Source organism: Salvelinus namaycush, chromosome 17 (genome assembly GCF_016432855.1).
Source record: "Salvelinus namaycush isolate Seneca chromosome 17, SaNama_1.0, whole genome shotgun sequence".
In the NCBI taxonomy this organism is placed as follows: Eukaryota; Metazoa; Chordata; class Actinopteri; order Salmoniformes; family Salmonidae; genus Salvelinus; species Salvelinus namaycush.
The window spans coordinates 3,592,002-3,604,519 of NC_052323.1; the positions used below are offsets into that span (position 1 = coordinate 3,592,002).

The 12,518-nt window shown below is 39.3% G+C and overlaps 15 non-coding genes across 15 annotated transcripts; all 15 read right to left on the minus strand.

Moving 5' to 3' along the window:
- Nucleotides 1-1,032: 1,032 nt before the first annotated feature.
- trnac-gca lies at nucleotides 1,033-1,102 on the minus strand. Its single transcript has one exon. It is a non-coding gene; the product is annotated as a tRNA-Cys (tRNA).
- An 847-nt stretch (nucleotides 1,103-1,949) lies between these two features.
- On the minus strand, nucleotides 1,950-2,021 carry trnac-gca. Its single transcript has one exon. It is a non-coding gene; the product is annotated as a tRNA-Cys (tRNA).
- Nucleotides 2,022-2,868: 847 nt separating this feature from the next.
- Nucleotides 2,869-2,940, minus strand: trnac-gca. The gene has a single exon. It is a non-coding gene; the product is annotated as a tRNA-Cys (tRNA).
- Nucleotides 2,941-5,614: 2,674 nt separating this feature from the next.
- Nucleotides 5,615-5,686, minus strand: trnac-gca. Its single transcript has one exon. It is a non-coding gene; the product is annotated as a tRNA-Cys (tRNA).
- A 488-nt stretch (nucleotides 5,687-6,174) lies between these two features.
- On the minus strand, nucleotides 6,175-6,246 carry trnac-gca. The gene has a single exon. It is a non-coding gene; the product is annotated as a tRNA-Cys (tRNA).
- Nucleotides 6,247-6,921: 675 nt separating this feature from the next.
- Nucleotides 6,922-6,993, minus strand: trnac-gca. Its single transcript has one exon. It is a non-coding gene; the product is annotated as a tRNA-Cys (tRNA).
- Nucleotides 6,994-7,297: 304 nt separating this feature from the next.
- On the minus strand, nucleotides 7,298-7,369 carry trnac-gca. The gene has a single exon. It is a non-coding gene; the product is annotated as a tRNA-Cys (tRNA).
- A 674-nt stretch (nucleotides 7,370-8,043) lies between these two features.
- trnac-gca lies at nucleotides 8,044-8,115 on the minus strand. The gene has a single exon. It is a non-coding gene; the product is annotated as a tRNA-Cys (tRNA).
- A 674-nt stretch (nucleotides 8,116-8,789) lies between these two features.
- Nucleotides 8,790-8,861, minus strand: trnac-gca. The gene has a single exon. It is a non-coding gene; the product is annotated as a tRNA-Cys (tRNA).
- A 673-nt stretch (nucleotides 8,862-9,534) lies between these two features.
- On the minus strand, nucleotides 9,535-9,606 carry trnac-gca. Its single transcript has one exon. It is a non-coding gene; the product is annotated as a tRNA-Cys (tRNA).
- Nucleotides 9,607-9,909: 303 nt separating this feature from the next.
- On the minus strand, nucleotides 9,910-9,981 carry trnac-gca. Its single transcript has one exon. It is a non-coding gene; the product is annotated as a tRNA-Cys (tRNA).
- Nucleotides 9,982-10,654: 673 nt separating this feature from the next.
- trnac-gca lies at nucleotides 10,655-10,726 on the minus strand. Its single transcript has one exon. It is a non-coding gene; the product is annotated as a tRNA-Cys (tRNA).
- Nucleotides 10,727-11,029: 303 nt separating this feature from the next.
- Nucleotides 11,030-11,101, minus strand: trnac-gca. The gene has a single exon. It is a non-coding gene; the product is annotated as a tRNA-Cys (tRNA).
- A 303-nt stretch (nucleotides 11,102-11,404) lies between these two features.
- On the minus strand, nucleotides 11,405-11,476 carry trnac-gca. Its single transcript has one exon. It is a non-coding gene; the product is annotated as a tRNA-Cys (tRNA).
- A 303-nt stretch (nucleotides 11,477-11,779) lies between these two features.
- On the minus strand, nucleotides 11,780-11,851 carry trnac-gca. The gene has a single exon. It is a non-coding gene; the product is annotated as a tRNA-Cys (tRNA).
- Between the last annotated feature and the right edge of the window lie 667 nt (nucleotides 11,852-12,518).

Genomic DNA, 12,518 nt, shown 5'->3' on the forward strand with positions numbered 1-12,518 from the left:
CTTCGTTTGGAACTGTCTGTCTGAGAGAAAAAAGATCTAATGAGGGACATTTTAGACTAGTAACAACTCCTGAAAAATAGCACTCCATCTTTAAAGACAATTAGAAAGTACATGTCTTCAAGGGGGCACTAGGATTTGAACCTGGGACCTCGATCTGCAGTCAAATGCTCTACCACTGAGCTATACCCTATGTCGAAATCTATAAGAGAAAAAACTGTCTAACAAGGGCATTTTAGAGGAGAGTTATTTTGTCTAATCAAGAACTCTCCCTCTTGGAAAACACACCAGTATGCATTTGATTTCAAGTGGACCGAAAAAAATTTACCTGACACCTCTGGATCTCAAGAGTAAAACACTACCCACTCTGTTTGGAACTATTTGACTGAGAGAAAAACCATCTAATGACGGATATTTTAGATTGAGTAACATAATCTAAAAAAGATTACACCAACCGTCAAGATACACTTAGAAAGCACTTGATTTTAACTTCTCTCATTCCCCTCCCATCCGGTCCCAGCTTCATTCCATGTTCTACTGACTGTTCACATCTAGTGGAAGGCGTATGAAGTGCAAACAGATCCATATATTACAGGGAATTGAATAGGCGAAGACTTTAACAATGACCACTTCAGAATTTCACTTCTGTTTGGATTTTTCTCAGGTTTTTGCCTGCCATATGAGTTCTGTTATACTCACAGACATCTTCAACCAGTTTGAAACTTCAGAGTGTTTTCTATCCAAAAGTAATAATAATATGCATATATTAGCATCTGGGAGAGAGTAGGAGGCAGATCACTATGGGCACGCAATTCATCCAAAAGTGAAAATGCTGCCCCTATATCAAAGAAGTTAAAGGGGCACCAGAATTTGAATCTGGGACCTCTTGATCTGCAGTCTATTGCACTTCCAACTTCGTTTGGAACTGTCTGTCTGAGAGAAAAAAGATCTAATGAGGGACATTTTAGACTGAGTAACAACTCCTGAAAAATAGCACTCCATCTTTAAAATAGACTTAGAAAGTACATGTCTTCAAGGGGGCACTAGGATTTGAACCTGGGACCTTGATCTGCAGTCAAATGCTCTACCACTGAGCTATACCCCCTATGTCAGAATCTATAAGAGGAAAAAACTGTCTAACAAGGGCCATTTTAGATGGAGAGTTATTTTGTCTAATCAAGAACTCTCCTCTTGGAAAACACACCAGTAATGCATTTGATTTCAAGTGGACCGAAAAAAATAACCTGACACCTCTGGATCTCAAGAGTAAAACACTACCCACTCTGTTTGGAACTATTTGACTGAGAGAAAAACCATATTAATGACGGACATTTTAGATTGAGTAACATAATCTAAAAAAGATTCACCAACCGTCAAGATACACTTAGAAAGCAATTGATTTTAACTTCTCTCATTCCCCTCCCATCCGGTCCCAGCTTCATTCCATGTTCTACTGACTGTTCACATCTAGTGGAAGGCGTATGAAGTGCAAACAGATCCATATATTACAGGGAATTGAATAGGCGAAGACTTTAACAATGACCACTCTCAGAATTTTCACTTTCTGTTTGGATTTTTCTCAGGTTTTTGCCTGCCATATGAGTTCTGTTATATCACAGACATCATTCAACCAGTTTTAGAAACTTCAGAGTGTTTTCTATCCAAAAGCAATAATAATATGACTATATTAGCATCTGGGAGAGAGTAGGAGGCAGATCACTATGGGCACGAATTCACCAAAAGTGAAAATGCTGCCCCCTATATCAAAGAGTTAACGGGGCACCAGAATTGAATCTGGGACCTCTTGATTGCAGTCTATTGCACTTCCAACTTCGTTTGGAACTGTCTGTCTGAGAGAAAAAAGATCTAATGAGGGACATTTTAGACTGAGTAACAACTCCTGAAAAATAGCACTCCATCTTTAAAATAGACTTAGAAAGTACATGTCTTCAAGGGGGCACTAGGATTTGAACCTGGGACCTCTTGATCTGCAGTCAAATGCTCTACCACTGAGCTATACCCCCTATGTCAGAAATCTATAAGAGGAAAAAACTGTCTAACAAGGGCCATTTTAGATGGAGAGTTATTTTGTCTAATCAAGAACTCTCCCTCTTGGAAAACACACCAGTAATGCATTTGATTTCAAGTGGACCGAAAAAATTTAACCTGACACCTCTGGATCTCAAGAGTAAAACACCTACCACTTGTTGGAACTTTTGACTGAGAGAAAAACCATCTAATGACGGACATTTTAGATTGAGTAACATAATCTAAAAAAGATACACCAACCGTCAAGATACACTTAGAAAGCACTTGATTTTAACTTCTCTCATTCCCCTCCCCTCCGGTCCCAGTTCATTCCATGTTTTACTGACTGTTCACATCTAGGGAAGGCGTATGAAGTGCAAACAGATCCATATATTACAGGGAATTGAATAGGCGAAGACTTTAACAATGACCACTCTCAGAATTTTCACTTCCTGTTTGGATTTTTCTCAGGTTTTTGCCTGCCATATGAGTCTGTATACTCACAGACATCATTCAACCAGTTTTAGAAACTTCAGAGTGTTTTCTATCCAAAAGCAATAATAATATGCATATATTAGCATCTGGGAGAGAGTAGGAGGCAGATCACTATGGCACGCAATTCATCCAAAAGTGAAAATGCTGCCCCCTATATCAAAGAGGTTAACGGGGCACCAGAATTTGAATCTGGGACCTCTTGATCTGCAGTCTATTGCACTTCCAACTTCGTTTGGAACTGTCTGACTGAGAGAAAAAAGATCTAATGAGGGACATTTAGACTGAGTAACAACTCCTGAAAAATAGCACTCCATCTTTAAAGATAGACTTAGAAAGTACATGTCTTCAAGGGGGCACTAGGATTTGAACCTGGGACCTCTTGATCTGCAGTCAAATGCTCTACCACTGAGCTATAACCCTATGTCAGAAATTCTATAAGAGGAAAAAACTGTCTAACAAGGGCCATTTAGATGGAAGTTATTTTGTCTAATCAAGAACTCTCCCTCTTGGAAAACACACCAGTAATGCATTTGATTTCAAGTGGACCGAAAAAATTTAACCGACACCTCTGGATCTCAAGAGTAAAACACTACCCACTCTGTTTGGAACTCTTTGACTGAGAGAAAACCATCTAATGACGGACATTTTAGATTGAGTAACATAATCTAAAAAAGATTACACCAACCGTCAAGATACACTTAGAAAGCACTTGATTTTAACTTCTCTCATTCCCCTCCCATCCTGCCCAGCTTCATTCCATGTTCTACTGACTGTTCACATCTAGTGGAAGGCGTATGAAGTGCAAACAGATCCATATATTACAGGGAATTGAATAGGCGAAGACTTTAACAAGACCACTCTCAGAATGTTCACTTTCTGTTTGGATTTTCTCAGGTTTTTGCCTGCCATATGAGTTCTGTTATAATCCACAGACATCATTCAACCAGTTTTAGAAACTTCAGAGTGTTTTCTATCCAAAAGTAATAATAATATGCATATATTAGCATCTGGGACAGAGTAGGAGGCAGTTCACTATGGGCACGCATTTCATCCAAAAGTGAAAATGCTGCCCCCTATATCAAAGAAGTTAAGCGGGCACCAGAATTTGAATCTGGGACCTCTGATCTGCAGTCTATTGCACTTCCAACTTCTTTGGAACTGTCTGTCTGAGAGAAAAAAGATCTATGAGGGACATTTTAGACTGAGTAACAACTCCTGAAAAATAGCACTCCATCTTTAAAGATAGACTTAGAAAGTACATGTCTCAAGGGGGCACAGGATTTGAACCTGGGACCTCTTGATCTGCAGTCAAATGCTCTACCATGAGCTATACCCCTATGTCAGAAACTCTATAAGAGGAAAAAACTGTCTAACAAGGGCCATTTTAGATGGAGAGTTATTTTGTCTAATCAAGAACTCTCCCTCTTGGAAAACACACCAGTAATGCATTTGATTTCAAGTGGACCGAAAAATTTTACCTGACACCTCTGGATCTCAAGGGTAAAACACTACCCACTCTGTTTGGTACTCTTTGACTGAGAGAAAAACCATCTAATGACGGACATTTTAGATTGAGTAACATAATCTAAAAAAGATTACACCAACCGTCAAGATACACTTTGAAAGCACTTGATTTTAACTTCTCTCATTCCCCTCCATCCGGTCCCAGCTTCATTCCATGTTCTACTGACTGTTACATCTAGTGGAAGGCGTATGAAGTGCAAACAGATCCATATATTACAGGGAATTGAATAGGCGAAGACTTTAACAATGACCACTTCAGAATTTCACTTCCTGTTTGGATTTTTCTCAGGTTTTTGCCTGCCATATGAGTTCTGTTATACTCACCGAACATCATTCAAACAGTTTTAGAAACTTCAGAGTGTTTTCTATCCAAAAGCAATAATAATATGCATATATTAGCATCTGGGAGAGAGTAGGAGGCAGATCACTATGGGCACGCAATTCATCCAAAAGTGAAAATGCTGCCCCCTATATCAAAGAGTTAACGGGCACCAGAATTTGAATCTGGGACCTCTTTATCTGCAGTTCTATGCACTTCCAACTTCTGTTTGGAACTGTCCGTTGAGAGAAAAAAGATCTAATGAGGGACATTTTAGACTGAGTAACAAACTCCTGAAAAATAGCACTCCATCTTTAAAGATAGACTTAGAAAGTACATGTCTTCAAGGGGGCACTAGGATTTGAACCTGGGACCTCTTGATTCGCAGTCAAATGCTCTACCACTGAGCATAAACCCTATGTCAGAAATCTATAAGAGGAAAAAACTGTCTAACAAGGGCCATTTTAGATGGAGAGTATTTTGTCTAATCAAGAACTCTCCCTTTGGAAAACACACCAGTAATGCATTTGATTTCAAGTGGACCGAAAAAATTTAACCTGACACCTCTGGATCTCAAGGGTAAAACACTACCCACTCTGTTGGAACTCTTTGACTGAGAGAAAAACCATCTAATGAAGGACATTTTAGAGAGAACATAATCTAAAAGATTCACCAACCGTCAAGATACACTTGAAAGCACTTGATTTTAACTTCTCTCATTCCCCTCCCATCCGGTCCCAGCTTCATTCCATGTTCTACTGACTGTTCACATCTGTGGAAGGCGTATGAAGTGCAAACAGACCATATATTACAGGGAATTGAATAGGCGAAGACTTTAAAAATGACCACTCTCAGAATGTTCACTTTCTGTTTGGATTTTTCTCAGGTTTTTGCCTGCCATATGAGTTCTGTTATACTCACAGACATATTCAACAGTTTTAGAAACTTCAGAGTGTTTTCTATCCAAAATAATAAATATGCATAATTAGCATCTGGGACAGAGTAGGAGGCAGTTCACTATGGGCAGCATTTCATCCAAAAGTGAAAATGCGCCCCCTATATCAAAGAAGTTAACGGGGCACCAGAATTTGAATCTGGGACCTCTTGATCTGCAGTCTATTGCACTTCCAACTTCGTTGGAAATGTCTGACTGAGAGAAAAAGATCTAATGAGGGACATTTTAGACTGAGTAACAACTCCTGAAAAATAGCACTCCATCTTTAAAGATAGACTTAGAAGTACATGTCTTCAAGGGGGCACTAGGATTTGAACCTGGGACCTCTTGATCTGCAGTCAAATGCTCTACCACTGAGCTATACCCCCTATGTTAGAAACTCTATAAGAGGAAAAAACTGTCTAACAAGGGCCATTTAGATGGAGAGTTATTTTGTCTAATCAAGAAACTCTCCTCTTGGAAAACACACAGTAATGCATTTGATTTCAAGTGGACCGAAAAAATTTAAGCCTGAACTTGATCTGCAGTCAAATTCTCTACCACTGAGCTTTTCCCACGCTAATGGAAAAATGTCCAAAAATTGTCTAATAAGGGACATTTAAGATGGAGATCTACATAACCTAATAAAGAACACTCTCTCTTTGAAAGCACACATTAAAAAAGTATTTGATTTCAAGTTCACTAAAGGATTTGAACCTGAGTCCTCTTGATCTGAAGTCTATCGCACTTCCACCTTTGTTTGGAACTGTCTGACTGAGAGAAAAAACATCAAATGAGGGACATTTTAGATTGAGTAACAACTCCTGAAAATGAGCACTCCAACTCTCAAGATACAATTAGATAGTACTTGACATCAAGGGGGCACCAGGATTTGAACCTGGGACCTCTTGATCTGCAGTCAAATGCTCTACCACTGAGCTATACCCCCTCTGTCAGAAACTGTGTAAGAGGGAAAAACTGTCTAACAAGGGCCATTTTAGATGGAGAGTTATTTTGCCTCTTCAAAAACTCTCCCTCTTGGAAAACACACCAGTAATGTATTTGATTTCAAGTGGATAGAAAAAAAATTTACCTGACACCTCTGGATCTCAAGAGCAGCAGACTACCCACTCTGTTTGGTACTGTTAGACTGAGAGAAAAAACATCAAATGAGGGACATTTTAGATTGAGTAACATAATCTAAAAAAGAATACTCCAACCGTCAAGATACACTTAGAAAGCACTTGATTTTAAGGGGGCACCAGAATTTGAAACTGGGACCGCTTGATCTGCAGTCAAATTCTCTACCACTGAGCTTTTCCCACGCTAATGGAAAAATGTCCAAAAATTGTCTAATAAGGGACATTTAAGATGGAGATCTACATAACCTAATAAAGAACACTCTCTCTTTGAAAGCACACATTAAAAAAGTATTTGATTTCAAGTTCACTAAAGGATTTGAACCTGAGTCCTCTTGATCTGAAGTCTATCGCACTTCCACCTTTGTTTGGAACTGTCTGACTGAGAGAAAAAACATCAAATGAGGGACATTTTAGATTGAGTAACAACTCCTGAAAATGAGCACTCCAACTCTCAAGATACAATTAGATAGTACTTGACATCAAGGGGGCACCAGGATTTGAACCTGGGACCTCTTGATCTGCAGTCAAATGCTCTACCAATGAGCTATACCCCCTCTGTCAGAAACTGTGTAAGAGGGAAAAACTGTCTAACAAGGGCCATTTTAGATGGAGAGTTATTTTGCCTCTTCAAAAACTCTCCCTCTTGGAAAACACACCAGTAATGTATTTGATTTCAAGTGGATAGAAAAAAATTTTACCTGACACCTCTGGATCTCAAGAGCAGCAGACTACCCACTCTGTTTGGTACTGTTAGACTGAGAGAAAAAACATCAAATGAGGGACATTTTAGATTGAGTAACAACTCCTGAAAATGAGCACTCCAACTCTCAAGATACAATTAGATAGTACTTGACATTAAGGGGGCACCAGGATTTGAACCTGGGACCTCTTGATCTGCAGTCAAATGCTCTACCACTGAGCTATACCCCCTCTGTCAGAAACTGTGTAAGAGGGAAAAACTGTCTAACAAGGGCCATTTTAGATGGAGAGTTATTTTGCCTCTTCAAAAACTCTCCCTCTTGGAAAACACACCAGTAATGTATTTGATTTCAAGTGGATAGAAAAAAAAATTACCTGACACCTCTGGATCTCAAGAGCAGCAGACTACCCACTCTGTTTGGTACTGTTAGACTGAGAGAAAAAACATCAAATGAGGGACATTTTAGATTGAGTAACATAATCTAAAAAAGAATACTCCAACCGTCAAGATACACTTAGAAAGCACTTGATTTTAAGGGGGCACCAGAATTTGAAACTGGGACCGCTTGATCTGCAGTCAAATTCTCTACCACTGAGCTTTTCCCACGCTAATGGAAAAATGTCCAAAAATTGTCTAATAAGGGACATTTAAGATGGAGATCTACATAACCTAATAAAGAACACTCTCTCTTTGAAAGCACACATTAAAAAAGCATTTGATTTCAAGTTCACTAAAGGATTTGAACCTGAGTCCTTTTGATCTGAAGTCTATCGCACTTCCACCTTTGTTTGGAACTGTCTGACTGAGAGAAAAACATCAAATGAGGGACATTTTAGATTGAGTAACAACTCCTGAAAATGAGCACTCCAACTCTCAAGATACAATTAGATAGTACTTGACTTTAAGGGGGCACCAGGATTTGAACCTGGGACCTCTTGATCTGCAGTCAAATGCTCTACCACTGAGCTATACCCCCTCTGTCAGAAACTGTGTAAGAGGGAAAAACTGTCTAACAAGGGCCATTTTAGATGGAGAGTTATTTTGCCTCTTCAAAAACTCTCCCTCTTGGAAAACACACAAGTAATGTATTTGATTTCAAGTGGATAGAAAAAAAATTACCTGACAACTCTGGATCTCAAGAGGAGCACACTATCCACTCTGTTTGGTACTGTTAGACTGAGAGAAAAAACATCTAAAGAGGGAAATTTTAGATTGAGTAACATAATCTAAAAAAGAATACTCCAACCGTCAAGATACACTTAGAAAGCACTTGATTTTAAGGGGGCACCAGAATTTGAAACTGGGACCGCTTGATCTGCAGTCAAATTCTCTACCACTGAGCTTTTCCCACGCTAATGGAAAAATGTCCAAAAATTGTCTAATAAGGGACATTTAAGATGGAGATCTACATAACCTAATAAAGAACACTCTCTCTTTGAAAGCACACATTAAAAAAGTATTTGATTTCAAGTTCACTAAAGGATTTGAACCTGAGTCCTCTTGATCTGAAGTCTATCGCACTTCCACCTTTGTTTGGAACTGTCTGACTGAGAGAAAAAACATCAAATGAGGGACATTTTAGATTGAGTAACAACTCCTGAAAATGAGCACTCCGACTCTCAAGATACAATTAGATAGTACTTGACATCAAGGGGGCACCAGGATTTGAACCTGGGACCTCTTGATCTGCAGTCAAATGCTCTACCACTGAGCTATACCCCCTCTGTCAGAAGCAGTGTAAGAGGGAAAACTGTCTAACAAGGGCCATTTTAGATGGAGAGTTATTTTGCCTCTTCAAAAACTCTCCCTCTTGGAAAACACACAAGTAATGTATTTGATTTCAAGTGGATAGAAAAAAAATTACCTGACAACTCTGGATCTCAAGAGCAGCAGACTGTCCACTCTGTTTGGTACTGTTAGACTGAGAGAAAAAACATCAAATGAGGGACATTTTAGATTGAGTAACATAATCTAAAAAAGAATACTCCAACCGTCAAGATACACTTAGAAAGCACTTGATTTTAAGGGGGCACCAGAATTTGAAACTGGGACCGCTTGATCTGCAGTCAAATTCTCTACCACTGAGCTTTTCCCACGCTAATGGAAAAATGTCCAAAAATTGTCTAATAAGGGACATTTAAGATGGAGATCTACATAACCTAATAAAGAACACTCTCTCTTTGAAAGCACACATTAAAAAAGTATTTGATTTCAAGTTCACTAAAGGATTTGAACCTGAGTCCTCTTGATCTGAAGTCTATCGCACTTCCACCTTTGTTTGGAACTGTCTGACTGAGAGAAAAAACATCAAATGAGGGACATTTTAGATTGAGTAACAACTCCTGAAAATGAGCACTCCAACTCTCAAGATACAATTAGATAGTACTTGACATCAAGGGGGCACCAGGATTTGAACCTGGGACCTCTTGAGCTGCAGTCAAATGCTCTACCAATGAGCTATACCCCCTCTGTCAGAAACTGTGTAAGAGGGAAAAACTGTCTAACAAGGGCCATTTTAGATGGAGCGTTATTTTGCCTCTTCAAAAACTCTCCCTCTTGGAAAACACACCAGTAATGTATTTGATTTCAAGTGGATAGAATTTTTTTTACCTGACACCTCTGGATCTCAAGAGCAGCAGACTACCCACTCTGTTTGGTACTGTTAGACTGAGAGAAAAAACATCAAATGAGGGACATTTTAGATTGAGTAACAACTCCTGAAAATGAGCACTCCAACTCTCAAGATACAATTAGATAGTACTTGACTTTAAGGGGGCACCAGGATTTGAACCTGGGACCTCTTGATCTGCAGTCAAATGCTCTACCACTGAGCTATACCCCCTCTGTCAGAAACTGTGTAAGAGGGAAAAACTGTCTAACAAGGGCCATTTTAGATGGAGCGTTATTTTGCCTCTTCAAAAACTCTCCCTCTTGGAAAACACACCAGTAATGTATTTGATTTCAAGTGGATAGAAAAAAAAATTACCTGACACCTCTGGATCTCAAGAGCAGCAGACTACCCACTCTGTTTGGTACTGTTAGACTGAGAGAAAAAACATCAAATGAGGGACATTTTAGATTGAGTAACATAATCTAAAAAGAATACTCCAACCGTCAAGATACACTTAGAAAGCACTTGATTTTAAGGGGGCACCAGAATTTGAAACTGGGACCGCTTGATCTGCAGTCAAATTCTCTACCACTGAGCTTTTCCCACGCTAATGGAAAAATGTCCAAAAATTGTCTAATAAGGGACATTTAAGATGGAGATCTACATAACCTAATAAAGAACACTCTCTCTTTGAAAGCACACATTAAAAAAGCATTTGATTTCAAGTTCACTAAAGGATTTGAACCTGAGTCCTTTTGATCTGAAGTCTATCGCACTTCCACCTTTGTTTGGAACTGTCTGACTGAGAGAAAAACATCAAATGAGGGACATTTTAGATTGAGTAACAACTCCTGAAAATGAGCACTCCAACTCTCAAGATACAATTAGATAGTACTTGACTTTAAGGGGGCACCAGGATTTGAACCTGGGACCTCTTGATCTGCAGTCAAATGCTCTACCACTGAGCTATACCCCCTCTGTCAGAAACTGTGTAAGAGGGAAAAACTGTCTAACAAGGGCCATTTTAGATGGAGCGTTATTTTGCCTCTTCAAAAACTCTCCCTCTTGGAAAACACACCAGTAATGTATTTGATTTCAAGTGGATAGAATTTTTTTTACCTGACACCTCTGGATCTCAAGAGCAGCAGACTACCCACTCTGTTTGGTACTGTTAGACTGAGAGAAAAAACATCAAATGAGGGACATTTTAGATTGAGTAACAACTCCTGAAAATGAGCACTCCAACTCTCAAGATACAATTAGATAGTACTTGACTTTAAGGGAGCACCAGGATTTGAACCTGGGACCTCTTGATCTGCAGTCAAATGCTCTACCACTGAGCTATACCCCCTCTGTCAGAAACTGTGTAAGAGGGAAAAACTGTCTAACAAGGGCCATTTTAGATGGAGCGTTATTTTGCCTCTTCAAAAACTCTCCCTCTTGGAAAACACACCAGTAATGTATTTGAATTCAAGTGGATAGAAAACATTTTACCTGACACCTCTGGATCTCAAGAGCAGCAGACTACCCACTCTGTTTGGTACTGTTAGACTGAGAGAAAAAACATCAAATGAGGGACATTTTAGATTGAGTAACAACTCCTGAAAATGAGCACTCCGACTCTCAAGATACAATTAGATAGTACTTGACATCAAGGGGGCACCAGGATTTGAACCTGGGACCTCTTGATCTGCAGTCAAATGCTCTACCACTGAGCTATACCCCCTCTGTCTGAAACTGTGTAAGAGGGAAAAACTGTCTAACAAGGGCCATTTTAGATGGAGAGTTATTTTGCCTCTTCAAAAACTCTCCCTCTTGGAAAACACACCAGTAATGTATTTGATTTCAAGTGGATAGAAAAAAAATTACCTGACACCTCTGGATCTCAAGAGCAGCAGACTACCCACTCTGTTTGGTACTGTTAGACTGAGAGAAAAAACATCAAATGAGGGACATTTTAGATTGAGTAACAACTCCTGAAAATGAGCACTCCAACTCTCAAGATACAATTAGATAGTACTTGACATCAAGGGGGCACCAGGATTTGAACCTGGGACCTCTTGATCTGCAGTCAAATGCTCTACCACTGAGCTATACCCCCTCTGTCTGAAAATTTATAAACGTGGAAAACTTGTCTAGAGTTGTCAAAAGGGGTTTAAACGGTCTAATAAGGGACATTTTAAAAGGAGTTCTGTTGGCTAATATAGAAGTCTTAATAAAGACGTCACCCTCTATGAAAACACACCTAAAATGAATTGGATTTCAAGGGGATAGAAGGACTTGAACCTGAGACCTCTGATGTGTAATGCATTACCCCCTCTGTTAGGAACCGTCTGGCAGATAGAACAACCACCTAATAAGGGACATTTTAGATTGAGTAACAGCTCCGAAAAAGGAGCCCACCCTCTGTAGAGATACACTTGAAGTACTTGATTTCAAGGGGCACCAGGATTTGAACCTGGGACCTCCTGATCTGCTGTAAAATGCTCTACCACTGAGCTATACCCCTCAGTTAGCAACAGTCAAAAGTGGTAAAACATTTCTAATAAGGGACCTTTTAGATGGAGAGCGCCATAATCTATTAAAGAACACTCTCTCTATGAAAACAAACCCATAAAGTATTTGATTTCAAAGGGACAAATTGATTTGAACCTGAGACCTCTTGATCTGAATTGTAACACACCCTCTGCTTGGAACTGTCTGACAGAGACAAAAACATCTAATAACAGACATTTTAGATGGAGAGTTATATTGCCTAATAATGAACT